Source organism: Leishmania major, chromosome 27 (genome assembly GCF_000002725.2).
Source record: "Leishmania major strain Friedlin complete genome, chromosome 27".
Lineage (NCBI taxonomy): Eukaryota > Euglenozoa > Kinetoplastea > Trypanosomatida > Trypanosomatidae > Leishmania > Leishmania major.
This window is the reverse complement of record NC_007268.2, coordinates 1,093,194-1,109,518: the sequence shown is the minus strand read 5'-3', so window position 1 is coordinate 1,109,518 and position 16,325 is coordinate 1,093,194. Positions and strand designations below refer to the sequence as shown.

At 62.4% G+C, this 16,325-nt stretch overlaps 1 pseudogene, besides 1 other annotated feature; it reads right to left on the bottom strand.

Annotated features, from left to right (window-relative positions):
* Nucleotides 1–2,899: 2,899 nt before the first annotated feature.
* On the bottom strand, nt 2,900–15,799 carry LMJF_27_2590 (annotated as a pseudogene).
* Nucleotides 2,900–15,799: a sequence feature.
* Nucleotides 15,800–16,325: the final 526 nt, after the last annotated feature.

Below are 16,325 nucleotides of genomic sequence, written 5' to 3'. Positions count from 1 at the left end.
CAAGCGAAGACACCGGTGCATTGCTGCCACAGCAAAGACCGCACACGGAGATGAGTCGGAGAAGACGGACGGTAAAATCGAGCGCAGAGACACGAGAGAAAGGGGGTGGAGGAGGCAAGGTGACAGGCCAAGAGAAATAGAGACGCCAAAGATTCGTGACCTGATCAACCTCGCCACAAAATCGACCGCAGACTTCTCGGCACCCGCAACCAAACCAAGAAAATATGGAATTCAAGCCGACACCGGCCGACACCGTACCAGCGACCACTCCGGGTGCTCTCACCTCCTTCTCTCTCCCTCTCCGCGAACGCTCCTTCGCGTGTCTGTGTATGTATGTGTGTATGTATGTGTGTATGTGTGTGTCTGTGTATGTGTGTGTGTCTGTGTGTGTGTCTGTGTGTGTGTGTGTGTGTGTGTGTGTGTGTGTGTGTGTTCGTTTTTTGGGGGGTCGCTTGCGTTGGTGTGGCACCGCTTTCCTCGCGTGGGGTTTGCGGAGGGAGGGGGGGGGGGGCGCCCCGCTGCCCACTTCCGGCCGGCTGCTTAACTCACAGCTCGTGCGTCCCCTCGAGTGCATCTGTCCTGTCTGTCACCCTCTCCGTGCGCGATGGCCGTCATCATGGCGGTGTCGGAGTGCGGGCGTCGATGAGTCGGTCGGCCACGCACGTACACAGAGACGCCTTTCACACACCCCGCGCACCCTCTCGCATTCGCTGCCATCACAGGCACACGCACGCACATCGATGTTTCCTGCCCTCGCTGGTGTGAGATGAGAGAGAGAGAGTGGGGGGTAAGAGGACGGCGATTTACGCAGCTCATGGATCCCCATCCATACTTTTCTGGTCTGCCACGGGCGATAGCACCAACGTGTTGAGCGTCGCCAGAGGAGGGGGTGGGCTGACCGCTTGTGCACCACCCCTCGCGGAATCGCTGCTTATCGATTTGATCAGCTCCACAGCCGCACATTGTCTAGTTCTTCTTTTCTCCATCACGTCTCACACCCGGTGGCAGACATGGTGAGGAGGGCGAGAGAGGGGGTGCGTGCACATGAGCAAGGGGGCAGCGAAAAGGAAGGATGCGACGCAAACATGCAGAGGCAGAGACGGACACACACCACACACGCAGTGATCGGCCAAAGACACAACAAGGAGACGGAGTAAGGCGACGAAGTCAGTCGAACAAGAAGCGGTGAGGGGCACGTCACGGACAACGCAGAGAGGAAATGTGGGGAGTGAGCAGGGAAGCTCTCCGCCCAACAAGTCACCGCCTTCCCTTCCGCAGGAGAAGTCGCAACGCCTCTCTGTCGCGCGCCTCGCAGGCCACTTGAAAGGAAACACAGTGTCACGCAGAAGGCACACGGCGCGGCAGCCGAGAGGGTGAAAAGAGTCGCTGCGTGAGCGACGGCTGCCTGCATGAGGCGGTCATCGCCAGCAGCGGGAGCCGTGTTCCTCTCGCACACACCCAGCTGGCTGATGCTCGCGCCGGCGTTGTCGTCGCGAATGTACCTAAGTGTGTAGCCCTCATCACAGGTGATGCAGCGGTCGGCGAGCGCGCGTCCTCGCACGGTCCGCAGACGCCACTCTTAGCGCAGTGGCTGCCCGCGGAGTAGAGTCACTTGTTGGCGATGCGGCTGGTGCAGTTAGGGGGAGGTATTGTAGCGGCGGTAGCTGGAAGTAGCCGTGCATCCGGAGTGTAGTGGCTGCCGCCCTCACCCACAAAGCACGTAAGATGACAGCCGGCGTCGCATGCGGTGTAGTGAGGGAGTGTCGCACGTAGCGGCTGCCGCCGTAGCGGAGAGGACGATGGCTGACGTTGAGGTGACGGTGAGCATCAGCAGCAATAGCAACAGCAGTACTGCAGCCACGGCTGCGCAAGGGCCACACCTCAAGCGGAGAGCGGCGCGCACACGGGAGGCATAAAAGATGATGGGGCTATGTATCCCATTACGTGCATAGGAAAGGGGGTGAGGATGCGGCAGACAGCCTCTGTTTACCGCACACGCTCTGCAGCAGCGTACATGCGGAGAAGAGAAACAGAAGAGGCGGGGGCTGGTGATGCAGCAGACATGGGTATAGGGGCACAAACAAACACGGCGGTGTCACTGCCAGCGCGCTGAAGATCGGAGGAGGAGGATAGAGGGCAACGATGGAGTGCAGAGGAGCGACAGTCCGACGTGTAACCGGAGAGGGTCGACCTCATCTCCGACGTGCACACGCACACCTGTGTGCCTCCCGCCTATCTCCCCCCTCCTGTAGCGCACCGATGACGCCGCCACCACCACCACAGCACACCTTTCCTCCTTTGGGTGGAAAGCAGTGGCGGCGGCGGCGGCTGCCACTTCCTCCTGTGCCTACATATGTGGGTGTGCGAGCATCTCTTCGCACTCGTGTCTCTTGTCCGCCTCTGGCGGTGGTGTCGCACCATCGGTTACCAAAGTTGTCTTGTTGCTGCTTCATTTCAACTGTAGAGACGCTCGACGCCGTTGCTTGCACTCCCTCTCAGCTATGATACATCGCTCACCCCACGACTCCACTCACACAGCGAGAGTGGCCGAGGGGGAAGCCGAAAACAGGATCCACCCATGGATACATCATACATCTAAAGACTCATGTGCGCATTCACCAGCATGCGCTGATCTGCGCGTGTGTGTGTGTGTGGGGGGGGGGGGGGGGGGAGGGGAGGGCCTCCTCATACTTCCGCGTGCATCCAAGAAGATGAAAGGAAAAAATCGGAAGAACGGTGCATGTATATGCTTGCTTGACTTACGCACGCACGACGTTATCGTCTAGTACTCAAGTTGCGTGAAGAGCGCCGTGCCGCGCAGTACCCAGTGGTTCTCCGACTCGTGCGCGTCGCGGGGGAGGTTTACGGTAAGGATAAAGTTGGTCGAGTGCCCCGTCGTCGAGAGCACGCCGCGGCGGTCGGTCGTCTTGTAGCACGGGCAGTGGTAGATGGGGCACTGCGCCACCTCCTCCGGCAGCGCAGGCGACAGCTTCAGCACTGGAAAGGGGACATACAACTCTTTCGGCTTGCTCTCCGCGAGGACACCGCCGTCGTACGACCAGTCAGCCCCTTCGAGAAAGAGTCCGTGCACGTAGCAGCCATCCTCCGGGGTCTCGGTGAAGGTTTCTGCCGGCGCCGGCATGACCGTGAACTCCCAGATAAGCTTGTCGATCTCGATCTTGTGCTTGCGGGCGTAGTTCTGCGTCACACCCGTGAGGAAAGACTGTGTGAAGAAGAAGCCACTCAACCAGAATAGCGGCGGCGGCCCCGCCTCGTACCATGTGCGCAGGAACTGCAGGCGCGCGATGAGGTCACCGACGTACGCACCAAACGGCTTCAGTGACGGGTAGGAACGGCGCTTCCACACCTCCGGCACTTTGCCGTCGTACATGCTGATAAACACCTGCTCCAGCTCGCTGCTCATCACCACCTTGCCGCTGATGGCGTCTTGCACATCCGCCAGCGAGGCGCGCACGACGGCGAGGAGACGGTTGTAGCGTATCGCCTCCTGCAGCAACACTGTGTTCATGGACTGGGCATAATCGATCGGGTAGCGGGCCTGGATGGCCTCAATGTCAAAGAGTGGCGGCAGGCGGTGCAGCACATCCGCGGCCAGCGTCTTCACAATTATCTTCGGATCTGCCTTGTTGCCACCGCCGCTGCTGCTTTCGGCCGCCGGTGCCGCATCGCGAGGCTGCGTGCTGAGGGTGGCGTCGAGCAGTAAGCGGGCGTCCCGTTCGTCCTTTGTGATGTCGGCGTTTTCATGCAAGCCGAAGACAGTGGGGGGCTGCTGCGCCGGCAGGGACTGGATGTAGGCGAGGTAGGTGCTGTACTCACCAAACGGCGGCGCGAAATACTCCTGCGCGTCGTCGAAGAAGACGTAGTTGTCCTCCAGGATGGACGGAGTGAGGTACACCTCGAGCGTGGCCAGCAGGCAACGCCGGTCCCAGTCATCTGTCACACGTCCGCCGTAGTTGCACTCGCCGATGAGGTACAGAAGCGCCTCGTACGGCACGAGCTCATTCTCATCCAGAAGCATCTGCAGCTGGCGCACGCTGATGCGGCGATCCGTGTCGTTGAACTCGTACGGGCGGCTCCAGCCGAGAGGGCCGTACTGCCGACGCTCCTGCACCACCGCGTGGAAGAAGCAAAGCCCGAAGAGCAGCTTGTGCCATACCTCCGGCGTGCGGGCGGCCCCAAAGAACTCGGCGTCCGCCACGGGGTCGGAGAGGTACGACTGCATGAGGTTGCTCTTGAGCCCCTTCGGTGGCTCCTGCACGAGCTTGACGCCGTTCTGCAGAATCGCGATCGGGAACACCTCACTTGGCAGAGATGTCAGCCACAGCCGGTAGTCGCGGTGCAGCCGCTCCTTCGCCGCAACGTCGCTATAGTCCTCGATCATGCGCGACAGCTGTGGCATGAAGTCGGCGTAGAGGTGGCAGTTCTGCAGGAGCACCCAGTGGCCGCTCTTCGTACCCGCTTCGATGAGGGCGCAGGCCGGCACGTTCTGGCCCTGGCCAAGGGACAGCTTGAAGAGCTTGTTCGGAAACATGCCTCGCAGCTCGGCGACACGGTCGAGCTCGGCGTTGGGATCGGCGCCAGGCGAAAGCACAAGAATGATCGGCACGGACGGGTCGTAAGCAAGCTCATCCACGACCGTCTCCAGCGCGTAGAGCGGCGGCTCCACAAAGAACTCGCCCAGCGTCTCGCAAACGTATGCGCGGATGGCGGGAACTACCTTGTCCGTGCGCAGGCACCGCACCAGCACCATCTTCGCGATGCTCGGCATGCTTTGCAGCTCCCCGGGCAGCTTTAGCTCCAGCGGGCTCGACGACTCGTAGTAGTCCACGAAGAACATCTCGTGCTGCCGCACATCCTCGATGAGGTTCTCAAAGCCGGCCAGCTGCGTGCTCGCCCGCTGCAGCAGCCGCCAACTCAGCTCTGGCATCCATGTGAAAGGATTCGCCACGGCAGTGGCGCGTTCGTCCTCCTCGGTACCGCCAGTCAGCAGCCAGCGCAGCAGCACCGCGTCCACGGCGAACATCTTCAGTGACATAATGAAGGAGAAGAGGAGCTGGTCGCGCGCGAAGAGGGCGCGGCAGATACGCTGGTACAGACTTCGCTTGAAGGTGGTGTTGATCGCATCCGTGCGCTCCTCCACCTCGCTCGACCTGGCGCTGCTCGCCAGCGCTTCCTGAAATATGACCATGTACGACTGGAGCGAGTGCTGGTACATGGGGTCGATATTTGCCAGCTCAGTGACGCAGAAGAAGAGGATAGCGCCGAGGTGCGCCACCGGCACGAAGAGGTTGCGCGTGCGGTCGCTGATGCGCTCCATTGCGTCGATCTCCTCCTGCCGCTTCTCGATGCGGTCGCTCTGCTCCTTCGACCTGTCAAGCTCCTCGATGGCCGCTTCGCTCTCAAGGATGTTGCCCTCGGTGGACAAGATGGCGAGGATGCTGTCCTCCGTCGCCTTGAGGCCAGCCTGGTTGGCCGCGGCCTCCAGCGTTAGCGCCTGCTTCTTCTCCTCCACTTCGCGCCGCTCAGACAGCATGACGCGCTGCAGCAGCTGGTCCTGCAAGCCCTGCTCGGTGATGCGGAAGTTGATGAGAGTCACCTTCGCACTCACCTCCGGTAGGTAGTGCGGCCGCGGCAGCTTCGTTGTTATGTAGAAGCGGAACTTCTCATTCCACTCCACCGCCTCGCCGAGGTGCATGACCCACATCGACCCTTCCTTGGTGATCCGCTTCAGCAGCAAGTTCTCCAGCATCGGATCGAGCGTCTCCTCAACGTTCTCCAGCAGCACCGGGCTGCCGTCCATTATGGCCTGCCGGATCGTGCGCAGGTAGTCCTTCTCAAAGAGGCGCACGACGACGAGGCCGTTGTCGCGCTCGCGGCTGCGGATCCAGCGGTTTGCCTGCTGCTGCGGGTCCACCATCAGCGGCCACCGATTCGAGTTGCTCAGGATAACGGCGTTGTCGACGGAAAAGGGGTCGGAGGGCAGCTGCTGCAGCTTCCACTCCTGAATGTGGATCGAGTTGCCGCAGAACTTCTCGAAGGTGTAGTCGGCCGACACGCGCAGCTGCTGCGCCTCGCACATGTCGCGCCATTTAGCAATGATCTGCATGCGGTAGTTGTGCAGGAACGGTCCCATGTACGCGACGATGCCGGCGCTGACGACGACGTTGCCAACAACGTACAAGAGCTCCTCTTCGTAGCGCTTAGACTCGTGTGCGAAGCGCGCCTTCTCGCCGCCGAGGCCCTCGATCAGTTTCTTGGCACGCGTCAGCTTCGTGTCCGTGTCGCGGATGCGGTTCTCGAGCTCCTGCTTGGACCGGTTCACCCCGTAGAGGTGATCCGTCAGTGCCTGCAGCTTCTCTGTGATGATGCGCAGCTCCTCCTTCTTGGCATGCAGTCCGATCATCGCTTCGTCGTACTCGGCCTGTGCCGCCGCCGCCTGCGCTAGCAGTGGCTTGATCACCTTGTTCTGCTTGTAGTACTCTACCACAGCCTTGATGTATGTCGCGACGCCGACGAGCGCCACGCTAGTCTTGCGGATGTTCTCCATCTTGAACATCTCGTCCGTCATCTTCTTCTTTACCTCCTCGATTTGCGCGTCTGGAGCATTGTCGACGATATCCGAGTACGCGTTGAGCAGCGTGTTCTTGAAGTCGGCCGTCAGCAGGGTCACCTTCGCGTGCTCCCAGTAGGGCACGCTTGTCTTGCCGGTGAGCGCGTCGCGGATCGGCTTCGGCTTGTAGACACCGCCGAGCAGCGTGCACAGCACCTCAATCACATACTTCACACCCTTCGGCGGCGTCTTGAGTGCCTTCACCTCCTGCAGCACCTTCGGATCGAGGTCCAGCACTGCCCGCTGCGCCTGCTCCACCAGCGGCTGCGCCTCGTCCACCTTCTCCTGCGAGGCATCCTTGATCTTCTTCGCCGCCGCCGCCTGCGCGTTCGCCGCCGCCTCGTCCACCGCCACGATGGCCTTCTGCTCCTCCGCAGCCTTGCTCTCCTCCTCTACCCGGCGAATGAGCTCACTCGTCTCCGCCTGCTTTGTGGCCAGCTCTGGCTTTAGCAGAGCCAGCTCCTGCTGCATCACCTCAACCTGGTCCTCCGTCTTCTGCAGCTGACGCAGCCCATTCACGTAGCGGTCTCGCTGCGAAGTCAGATCGCGCCGCTTGCACGCCAGCATCCGGCCGAATGTGGAGAGGAGGTCGAGATAGGACGTGGGGGTGACATACGTCTGCTGCCGCGCCTCAGCGCGGTACTTCACGCTGAGTTCGCGCACCTGTTGCTGGTACTGCACGAAGATCTGCCGAATGGACGTCCGCTCCGCCTCTGTGAGGTCGACATCGTCGAGAAAGCGCGCGGCGACAGAGCGGAGGCCGTCCTCGGGCCAGTCGCGGAACCAGTCGATCGTCGTGCAGTTCACGAGGGAGGGAAACTTGCGCAGCCGCTCGCGCAGCATCGAGCCAAGCGGCGAGAAGCACAGCACCAGGTGTAGGTGCTTCCGGCACCGCTCGGCGAAGAGCTCCTGCAGCGCCTCCGTCGTGTCGGGTCGCCCGAGCGCGCGGCCGACGTCGCGCAGCGAGGCGACGGCGTTATCGTAGACCTCGCGGTCCTGCTTTGTGTCCCACAGCCCAGGGATTTCGCCGGTGTTCAGCAGGCTGCAGATGTCCTCGAGGAACGCCTCGGAGATGATCTGCGAGTCGGCCAGCACGAACGCCGTCGAGTACCCTTTCTGCCCCGTCTGCAGGAGGAGTTGGCGGATGTCGTCGAGGAAGTCGCTGTGGTCGTAGTCCTTTGTCGGCGTCGTCGTGCGGTAGTCGCACTCCTGGATGAAGGCGCCGAGGCGGGCGCAGCTGCGACGGCCGCTGCCCCCGACGCCGACCAGCAACAGGTGGCCGCCGGGCTGATGCAGGACACGGCTGATGCGGGCGACATGCTCAAGCACGTAGTTGAAGATGACAAGGTTCAGCTCACCGCTGCGGGTGGCGGTCTTGTAGAGCTCCTGCTTGCGCTCCAGTGTCGAACGGGCGTGGGCGGTGTCGGTGAGCTGCTCGTAGCGCCCGTCATCGTTGGCGAGCGATGAGAAGAGGAGGGGGCTGCCGTCCTCCATGGTCGGGCGGACATTCAACTTGAGGTGCTTTAGGCACGTCCGGCTTGCCTGCTCATGGAACCAGTGCGTGTCGGCGTCGTCGATGAAGCGATCCGCGAAGGCGCGCGACACCTCGTGCATCCAGAGCTGCGCCAGGCACATCTCATCCTTGATGCTTGGGGCGTAGGTCATGTCCATGCCCTGGAACACCTTGCTCACGTCGCGCAGGTTGAAGGTGTAGTGCGAGCGCTCCGGCGAGGGTTTGAGGTTGTCGACTAGGATCGTGTACAGCTCCACTGTAGCGGCCACCAGCGGCGCACTCATGCCGCGCAGCGCGCTCGGGAAGTTGCGGGAGAAGATCCACTCCGATAGGCGCCCGAACAACGTCTTCAGCGTCGCCTCGTTGAAGGACGGTACGCTGAAGACGTTGAAGTGACGGCTAAAGCGCTGCGTGATGTCGTTTCGACCGCCGCCCGCCGGCCCCATAGCGCACAGAAGCAGCGCATCCACCAAGTGACGGAACTCGACACCGTCCTTACTGTGCTGGTACCAGCCACCGTGGTCGAGGTACTGCCGGAGCAGCTCGATGGGCGGCTGCGCACCGTACTCCTCAAGCTGCGGCAGGTTGGTGTCATCGATGAAGATGATCATCTTTTTGTTGATTGGCGGCCCGTAGAACCCCTTTCGACGCTTCTCGCAGTTGCTGTCGATGAGACGCTGCAGGTGGCCGGCGGAGGTCTGCGCGGAAAACTGGATCAAGTTGACAGAGTAGCCGTCTTTTGGCAGGCCGCGCAGCAGGGCCTTCATCATGATGGTCTTGCCGGTGCCGGTGTCGCCGACGAGCAGCGCCGGGTGCATGTGACGCAACATGAGCCCCATGAGGAAGGAGTACTTGACCGTCTCCGTCGTTGGCACGATAATGTCCTGGTACTCGCTCTCCGCCTGTATCGTCAACTCGGGCATCAGATCGGTCCAGCTCATCCAGCGCACCTCCGCGCCGTCCTCGAAGCGGACCTCGTAAAACGAAGTCGTCGCCTCTGGCAACGCCAGCGTGAATGTGTGCCGGCTCCCGTCGCGTTCTGACAGGGCCGCAAGGAGTTTGTGCAGGGCGGCGCTGAATATCTCACGATCCTTGTGCTCCAGGCACCCACCGACGGACCACACCAGCGAGAAGAGAAACCACCCCTCCACCCGCATGACCATGTTGCGCATGTGCACCCGCTCATCACCACCGGCCTGCGCTATCGCCGCCTCCTCGTCGAAGCCGTGCATGAAGCATGAGAGCAGCCTCGCGCAGCCCGCCACCAGCGTGTTCGCGCTCTGCGGCACAATCGAGCGGGCGCGCTTGCGCGTCACCTCGAGCATGTCGGCCATGATGGCGTCGATCAGGGAGCGCAGCGTGTCAGCCAGCTGCGGCGTCTCTGTCATAAACGGCGGCAGCGTGTTGAAGAACGACTCGAGCAGGCAGGCCCAGCCCAGCGACTGCGGCTCGACATACACCATACCGCATCGCGACACCGTGGCGGGGGACGCGTGCGCCAGGTCCTGTACCTCGAAGATCAAGTTCATCCGCTTCCGCATTGGAATGATGTCGCCGTTTTGCAGACACAGCTTCTTGTTGTCGTCCAGCACTGTGTTCATGTTCTCGATCCACACCGCGTCCACGGGGCCGTCCAGCACGAGCCACACGCGGTCCTCCGACGTGTCCTGTGCGAGTTGGCGAAAGCGGCTTGAAAGGATGCCGTCCGTCCACTCACCGGACAGCTCGACCTTGCCGTACAGCTGCGCCATGGTGACGGACTTGGGGTTAATAATGACCATGCGAGCGCGGTGCTCCGACTTGTTCGTCTGCTCCATCACCTCCAGCGCGGCAGCGAGCGACCGCAACCCCTTTGTCTTGCCTCCGTACGAGTAGCCGACCAGCATCATGCCGTGGCGCACGCAGATCATCTCGTACGTCTGGCAGATCTTCTCCTCGAAGTACGTGGTTAGCTGTAGGTTGTCCTGCGCAGCGACGGTGACGAGGGCGTTGTGCATGTCGTCGTAGTCCGGCACCGGCAGCTGCACCCCCGGGAAGAGGTCCGATACGATGCCCCTGAACAACTCCACATCCTGCGACAGAAACTTCGGCAGGTTGACGTCCTGGATGGAGCGCAGCATGAGCACCATCTCATCCTCCATCGGGTACGCCCGCTTCAGCCGCCCCGCCGCCGTCAACACCGCCTTCACCGCACGCATGCCGTAGTCGTAGTGGTCCTGCGAGGAGAGCTGCTCCGAGCACAGCCGGTACGTCGCCACAATTTTCTCCGAGAGGACCTTGCCGTGCAGGAAGCCGTACGAGTAGAGCTGAATCTCACCGATCATGGCGTAGTTCGGCACCATCATCGCCACAGGCCGGAAGAGCGCCTTCAGGTTGTCCGGCAGCTCCGCACGGCCGGCGTAGCCGGGGTTCATCGTCACGAACACGGCGCACCCGCTGTCCAGCCGGATCTGCGCCCCTTCGAAGATGAACTCAGGCCGCTTCTGGATGATTGCCTCCTGGATCGTCGCGATCTGCTGCGCAATCACTGACAGCACCTGGATCTCGATACGGTTGAACTCATCGAAGCAGCCCCACGCGCCGGCCTGCGTCAGCCCCTTGAACAACTTCGCCATATCCTTGGCCGAGATCTGGTCGGAGCAGTTGTACACGACGCAGTACTTGCCTAGCGCCTTGGCGAGGTCCTTCGTGGTCTCTGTCTTACCGGTGCCGGCCGGCCCCTCCGGCGCACCGCCGTAGTTCAGATGCAGGGCCCCGATGAGTGTGCGGTAGCACCGATCCGTCAGCGGTGTGATGACGAGGCGACCCGTGTTGCCAAGGTACTCGTAGCCGTACCGCAGCGAGGCGTTGATCTGGTGCACTGTCAGCTGCTGATTGTCCTCTTCGCCCTCCCAGTAGTACCGCAGCTGCGCCAGCCAGTCGAAGCTCGACGGCGATTCGACGCCCTTCTCGCCAAGCATGCGCAGAATGTCTTTGGCGTGCACCTCAATGACGACAAGCGCCTCAAGCGTGCACCGCGCCACGTTGCCGAGGCCGCTGTCACGCACGAGCAGGATCAAGTCGTCCAACTGCCGCGCACACTTCTCATAGTAGGTCGTCAGCCCCACCGTGCCATCAGCCACCATCGCCTGCGTCGCCTCCATCGTCCAAAAAAAGCAGCAAACAGCGATGACGACCTGCCCCGGCCACGCCCGGATAAAATCTGTCCGCTTGCGCTGCGTGTAGTCACCGATGGCCTGCTGCAGCTGATCGCGTATCGTCGCCTTCATGACCTTCTCCACAGCCTGCAGCCACAGCTCCACCTGGTTGTGGTGGTCACTGGGGTTGACGGTGCGTGCAAAGCGCACCCGCTCGCCCTCCGCCGACTCCATGCCGACCATGTCGTGGTGGTCGGCGAAGGTCAGGCTCTTGATGCCCTCGAAGCACTTGCACAGGTACGGCTGCACGAGGTACGGGTCACGGCTGTCGGACAGGATCTGCAGCAGCTCCTCGTTTGAAATAAAGTAGAAGCGCGGAAACGCCATACGCTTCGTCTCCAGGAACTGCTGCAGCTTGCGCAAGATCTCCTCGAGGTTCGTGTTGGCGCTGCTGAGGGTCTTGTAGAGGCTGTCGTCCTGGCAGCGGGTAATGATCTGGGGGGTGGTGCGGGTGCGGGCCATGACGGCGTGCCACGTCTCATCAATCTCCACGAACATCTTTTTTTCCGCCGGCAGACTACGCGAGATGTCGGCGGAGACGAAGATCGGCTCTAGGTAGGACCACGTGCTCTGGCAGCGGAACCACTCGTCCATGGTGCTCTGCGTGTTGTTCAACTGATTGGACCACTGGCTGACGCGTGCCTGCAGGGCCGGAGTCTGCCGCACCGTGGGCTTGCCCAGCATCAACTGAGTCTTGAGAATGTGCTCGTCCAAGGTAAGCTGCATGGCATCGTTCGCCTTGAGCTTGAACGTGTCCTGGTACGGCTCCATCTCGAAGACCAGCCGCTTCCACTCCGTCACCATGTTCATCAACTCCGACTCCAGCTCGTACGTTTTCTGCGCCACCGATGCGACGCTCTCGATTGATGTCAGGTGATCCATCATGCCCAGCTGCACAAAATCGGAGAGGGTGCGCTGATCATTGTTGTCAACCCCGCCGGGGCCGAAGCCCTGCTGCTCACGCGGGATGCCGCACTGCTGATAAATGGCGCGCCAGTGGCCCGCCTGCAGGTGGCTACGCAGGGCATAGAGCAGCGGCACGAGGGGCTTGAACTGCTCGATGTTCGCCCGCAGCTGCCGTGCCACCTCGATCGCCTCCGGCTCCTTGATCTTCCTCGACAGTGCCGCCACACGCTTCGTCCAGTCCGACACCTTCTGATCAACGTCTCTCGGATTCAGCGTCGCGATCTTGGTGCTCATCCAGCGCTCCGTCTCGGCGTTGAAATGGTAAACCACTTCCCACAGCGCAAAGTACGGCTCGAAGAGCTGCTGTATCTCTGTCAGCTGCGGGTACGTCGTGACCGTCATCCCAAACAGCTCCTCGTGGCACCCGTACAGGGCGACAGATGCCTTGCTGGACTGAATCGACTCCTGGATAGCGCAGGCCCGCTCGTAGTACTCCTCCGCCCGCGCGTCGTCGCAAAGGTGCGTGAAGTCCTCCACGCTGGCGGCAAGCTGCATGATCGCGTATGCCTGCTGCTCGCTGTTTTCGCGCAGCTGCTGGATGAAGACGGCGCGGTACTCCTTGGCGCGGAAGTTGCGGTCCTCCACGAACTGCGCCAGCCTCTTGGGACACTCGTACGCCTCCCAGTAGTGCACAAACTCGTCATGCGGCACGAGGTAGCCGTAGCGGAGCAGGAGCTCGTTGCCCTCCGTCACATGTTGGAAGATTACTTGGATTGCCGCCTCACGCGCCGCCACAGAGGCGAGGGCGGCCCGCATCGTCTGCAGCTCCTCCGGCGTCGTTGGCTCGACGGTGAGCTCGGCGTTGATGGCCTCGTACGCGCTGAGCACGCCGGCGCATTCCTTGGCGAGCCGCGTGGCCACCGCCTCCAGTAGCGCCTGCTGCAGCTGCACTGCCCTGGCGGTCAGCGCCACCTTCAGCTCGGAGCAGTCCACGGCGTACAGCTCGAAGGTGACAGTGTTCGGCGTGCGGTCCGCGAGACGACGGCGGTCGCGACTCAGCCGCTCCAGCAGGAGGTCCACCTCCTCAAGGGCCTCGACGTGCTCCAGCGTCGCCTGGACGACCTCCTCCACGTTTGCCGTAGCCAAGTATTCGAATTCTCTGTACATCTGCACGAGCTGGAGAGGCGCGGACCGGTTGCCGCGAAGCACTGCCAACACGCGCTCCCGCACCGCGACCACCTCGGCCTCGTCGACGCCGAGTGGACGCAGATACGCCGGCGCCATCTCTAGTAATGGGAACAACTGGTCACCCATGGCCGCCACCTCGTTGCTGTGCTCGAGGCAGCGAGCAACCACACGCAGCACGCAGCGCTCGATTTCGTCCACTGGCGGGTCCAGCGCAATGGCACACTCCGCCGCATCGCCCTCGTCGGCGCCGGAGTCCCGGGAGGACCGCTGCGTCGGCGTCTTCGACGACAAGGGAGACGCCACCACAAGCTTCGTGTAAAAGAGCGGCCGCAGCCCGTTGACACGCTGGATGAGCTGCACAACACGCTGCGTTAACGGCTCTGTCAGCGGCGGCGTGCCGAGACACCAGAGGAGGTGCTCAGGCGGCGCCTCCTCGGCCTCGCCCTTTGACGCCCCCGCGGCGGCGGTCTCGCTGCGCCGCTTCTTCGGTGCGGGCTTCTGCTCCGCCGCCCTGCGCTCCTTCTCCGCGGCTTGACGCGACTCAAGCTGGGCAATGCGCTCCGCCCAGTACGCCCGCTCTGCCACGTCTTCCGGCAGCACCTCCACCATCGCCGACGCCGTCGCGTCGTCGCAGTCAGCGGCGTTGGTGCACACGACGACATACTTCTCAAGGTATGCAGTGTACGACTCAAGCGACGCCATCGCGAGCTCGCGCAGCTGAGAACGCATCATGCAGTTCACCAAGCGCACGAAGCGGCACATCCGGCTGGCCTCATACCGCGCCATGCTGTCGTCGTAGAAGTTGAAGTAGGCGTCGAGGTTGTTCTGCACCGTGGACTGCACAGTTGACGTCCACTCGCCCTTGAGCCGCTCCCCCACTGCGATGCCGTGCTCCTCCTGTGTGGAGACAAAAAATGGCAGCCGCAGCGGCAGCGCTGAGGCCTCGTAGTGCGACACGCAAAGCGGCTGCGAGGTGTAGCTGAACCACAGCGTGTGCAGCGAGTGCAACGTGTCCTGGATGAGCGCGTGCACCTGGAAGCAGTTCTCCGCCAAATACGCGCGGGCGGCGAGGAAGTTCGGCGACGGCGTGCTGAGGGTGCCGCGCAGGTCGCGCAGCGAGGGCTGGGCCGCGACGCCGGCGCGCGGCAAGTTGGCAATCTGCAGCCGCTCCTGCTCTGCGGCGCCGCGCATCATGTACGTGTGCACCGCCAGCTTCATGGCGCGGTAGTACGTGGCCTCCGCCTCCTCGGTCCGCTGCTGGATGACGTGCAACTGGGCCACGGGGAATCGCGTCGCCACGTTGCGCAGCACCCGCTCCATCTGCTCCTCCTCCATCGCCGTAACGCACGCGTTCGGGATCGAATCGATGTAGAGCGCCTCGCGCATGGCGGCCTCTGTGTCGCTACGGTAGTCGTCAGCCCGGCGCACTCGTGCCTCCCACCGCTCCACGTCCTCGGCGTCGAAACGGATGTTCAGCCGGCGCGTCCATCGACCCGTGCCATCGGCCCATTGCACGTAGAAAAGCTGCTTGGCCTCATCGTACTCCCTCACGCGGCACGTTCGCCACACCACCGTGCCACCGCCCGGACCGGTAGTCTTGAAGAAGCGCGATGTAGCTGGCGTACCGCCTTCGTCGTTACCACCCATGGCCAGCCACTCCGCCGGAGTGCGCGGGTCCTCGTCAACAGCGTCGAAGTCAGCGAGCGCGAAGTACGTCTTGTTCTCCGCAGCAGTGGCGGCCATGGCGAAAGGCACGACGGCTGTTGCATCAGCAGCCGTGGCCGCGCCGGCACAAACGCAGGACGGCCGCACCTCCGTCTCCGCGTACGCCGTGCGCACGGCAGCGAGAGGGTGGTAGAGAAGGCCGACTCGCTCATGCACGGCGCAGTCGGGTGTGGCGGACACGATGGTCGCCGCAGGGGGGTGCGGCGAGATTTCGTGCTGCTGCGTCGCAAGAGGCGACACAGCAGAGCTCAGCGCCAGGCTGGTGTGCATATCAAGCAGCTGTCGAATGGCACGGGGCACACGCACCTTCCTCAGTGGGGCGGCGGGGTCGGCGCGGTGCCGCTGCACTCCTGACAACGGCGCCGGCGCAGCGGTATGACGGGCCGCACACTGCGACTTGATCATTGTAGCCCCGACGCCGGCAGAAGAGTGTCCGTATCGCTTCTGGGCAAGGTGTTCCATCAACGGTGCCTCTATGTCCCGTAGGCGCTGGCTGGTGACGAGGCCGCGGTGCGCATCCGACTGCACACTAACAGCATCGACGTCGTTTGCCGCGGCCGCTGCTGCAGTGGTAGACGGCATCGGCGACAGCACCGCTGTCCGCCCGTTCCCGTGAGGAGGGCTTGTAGAGACGCTCATCGACGCAAGTGGCGGGGGGTATCCCTTCTCTTCACACAGATGGGAGAGATGATGCAGCACCAGAGGAAAGCACGACCGTGCACGCGTGTGTACAGGAGGGAAGAAGGCAAGGAAAGAGGGATCTATGTACAGGGGAGGTGTGTGTCGGTGTGTGTGTGTGTGTGTGTGTGTGTCGGTGCACCACACAGATGTGCCTTTCCGCCCTGCTTCCTTTCCGGTACTACGACTGTTATGCGTGCATGGGTATGCACAGGGGGAGGGAGGTTGCACGGAGAGACGTGAAGTCGCAAAGGAGAGGAGAGGTAATGAACGGCAGAGGCATATCGAGGACAGGGTGGATGGACGTGGCGTCTATAAGGTCATATATCCGCGCGCACACATGTGTGGTGTCACCCACAAACACGCTGTATGACGTAGGCATGGGCATACACATACACACATCCGGAGAGCCATCGCGAGTGATCAAGGGGGAGGGGCATCGATGGTGATGTGCACGTGCGTATGCATCGACGGGAGAAACACGCAG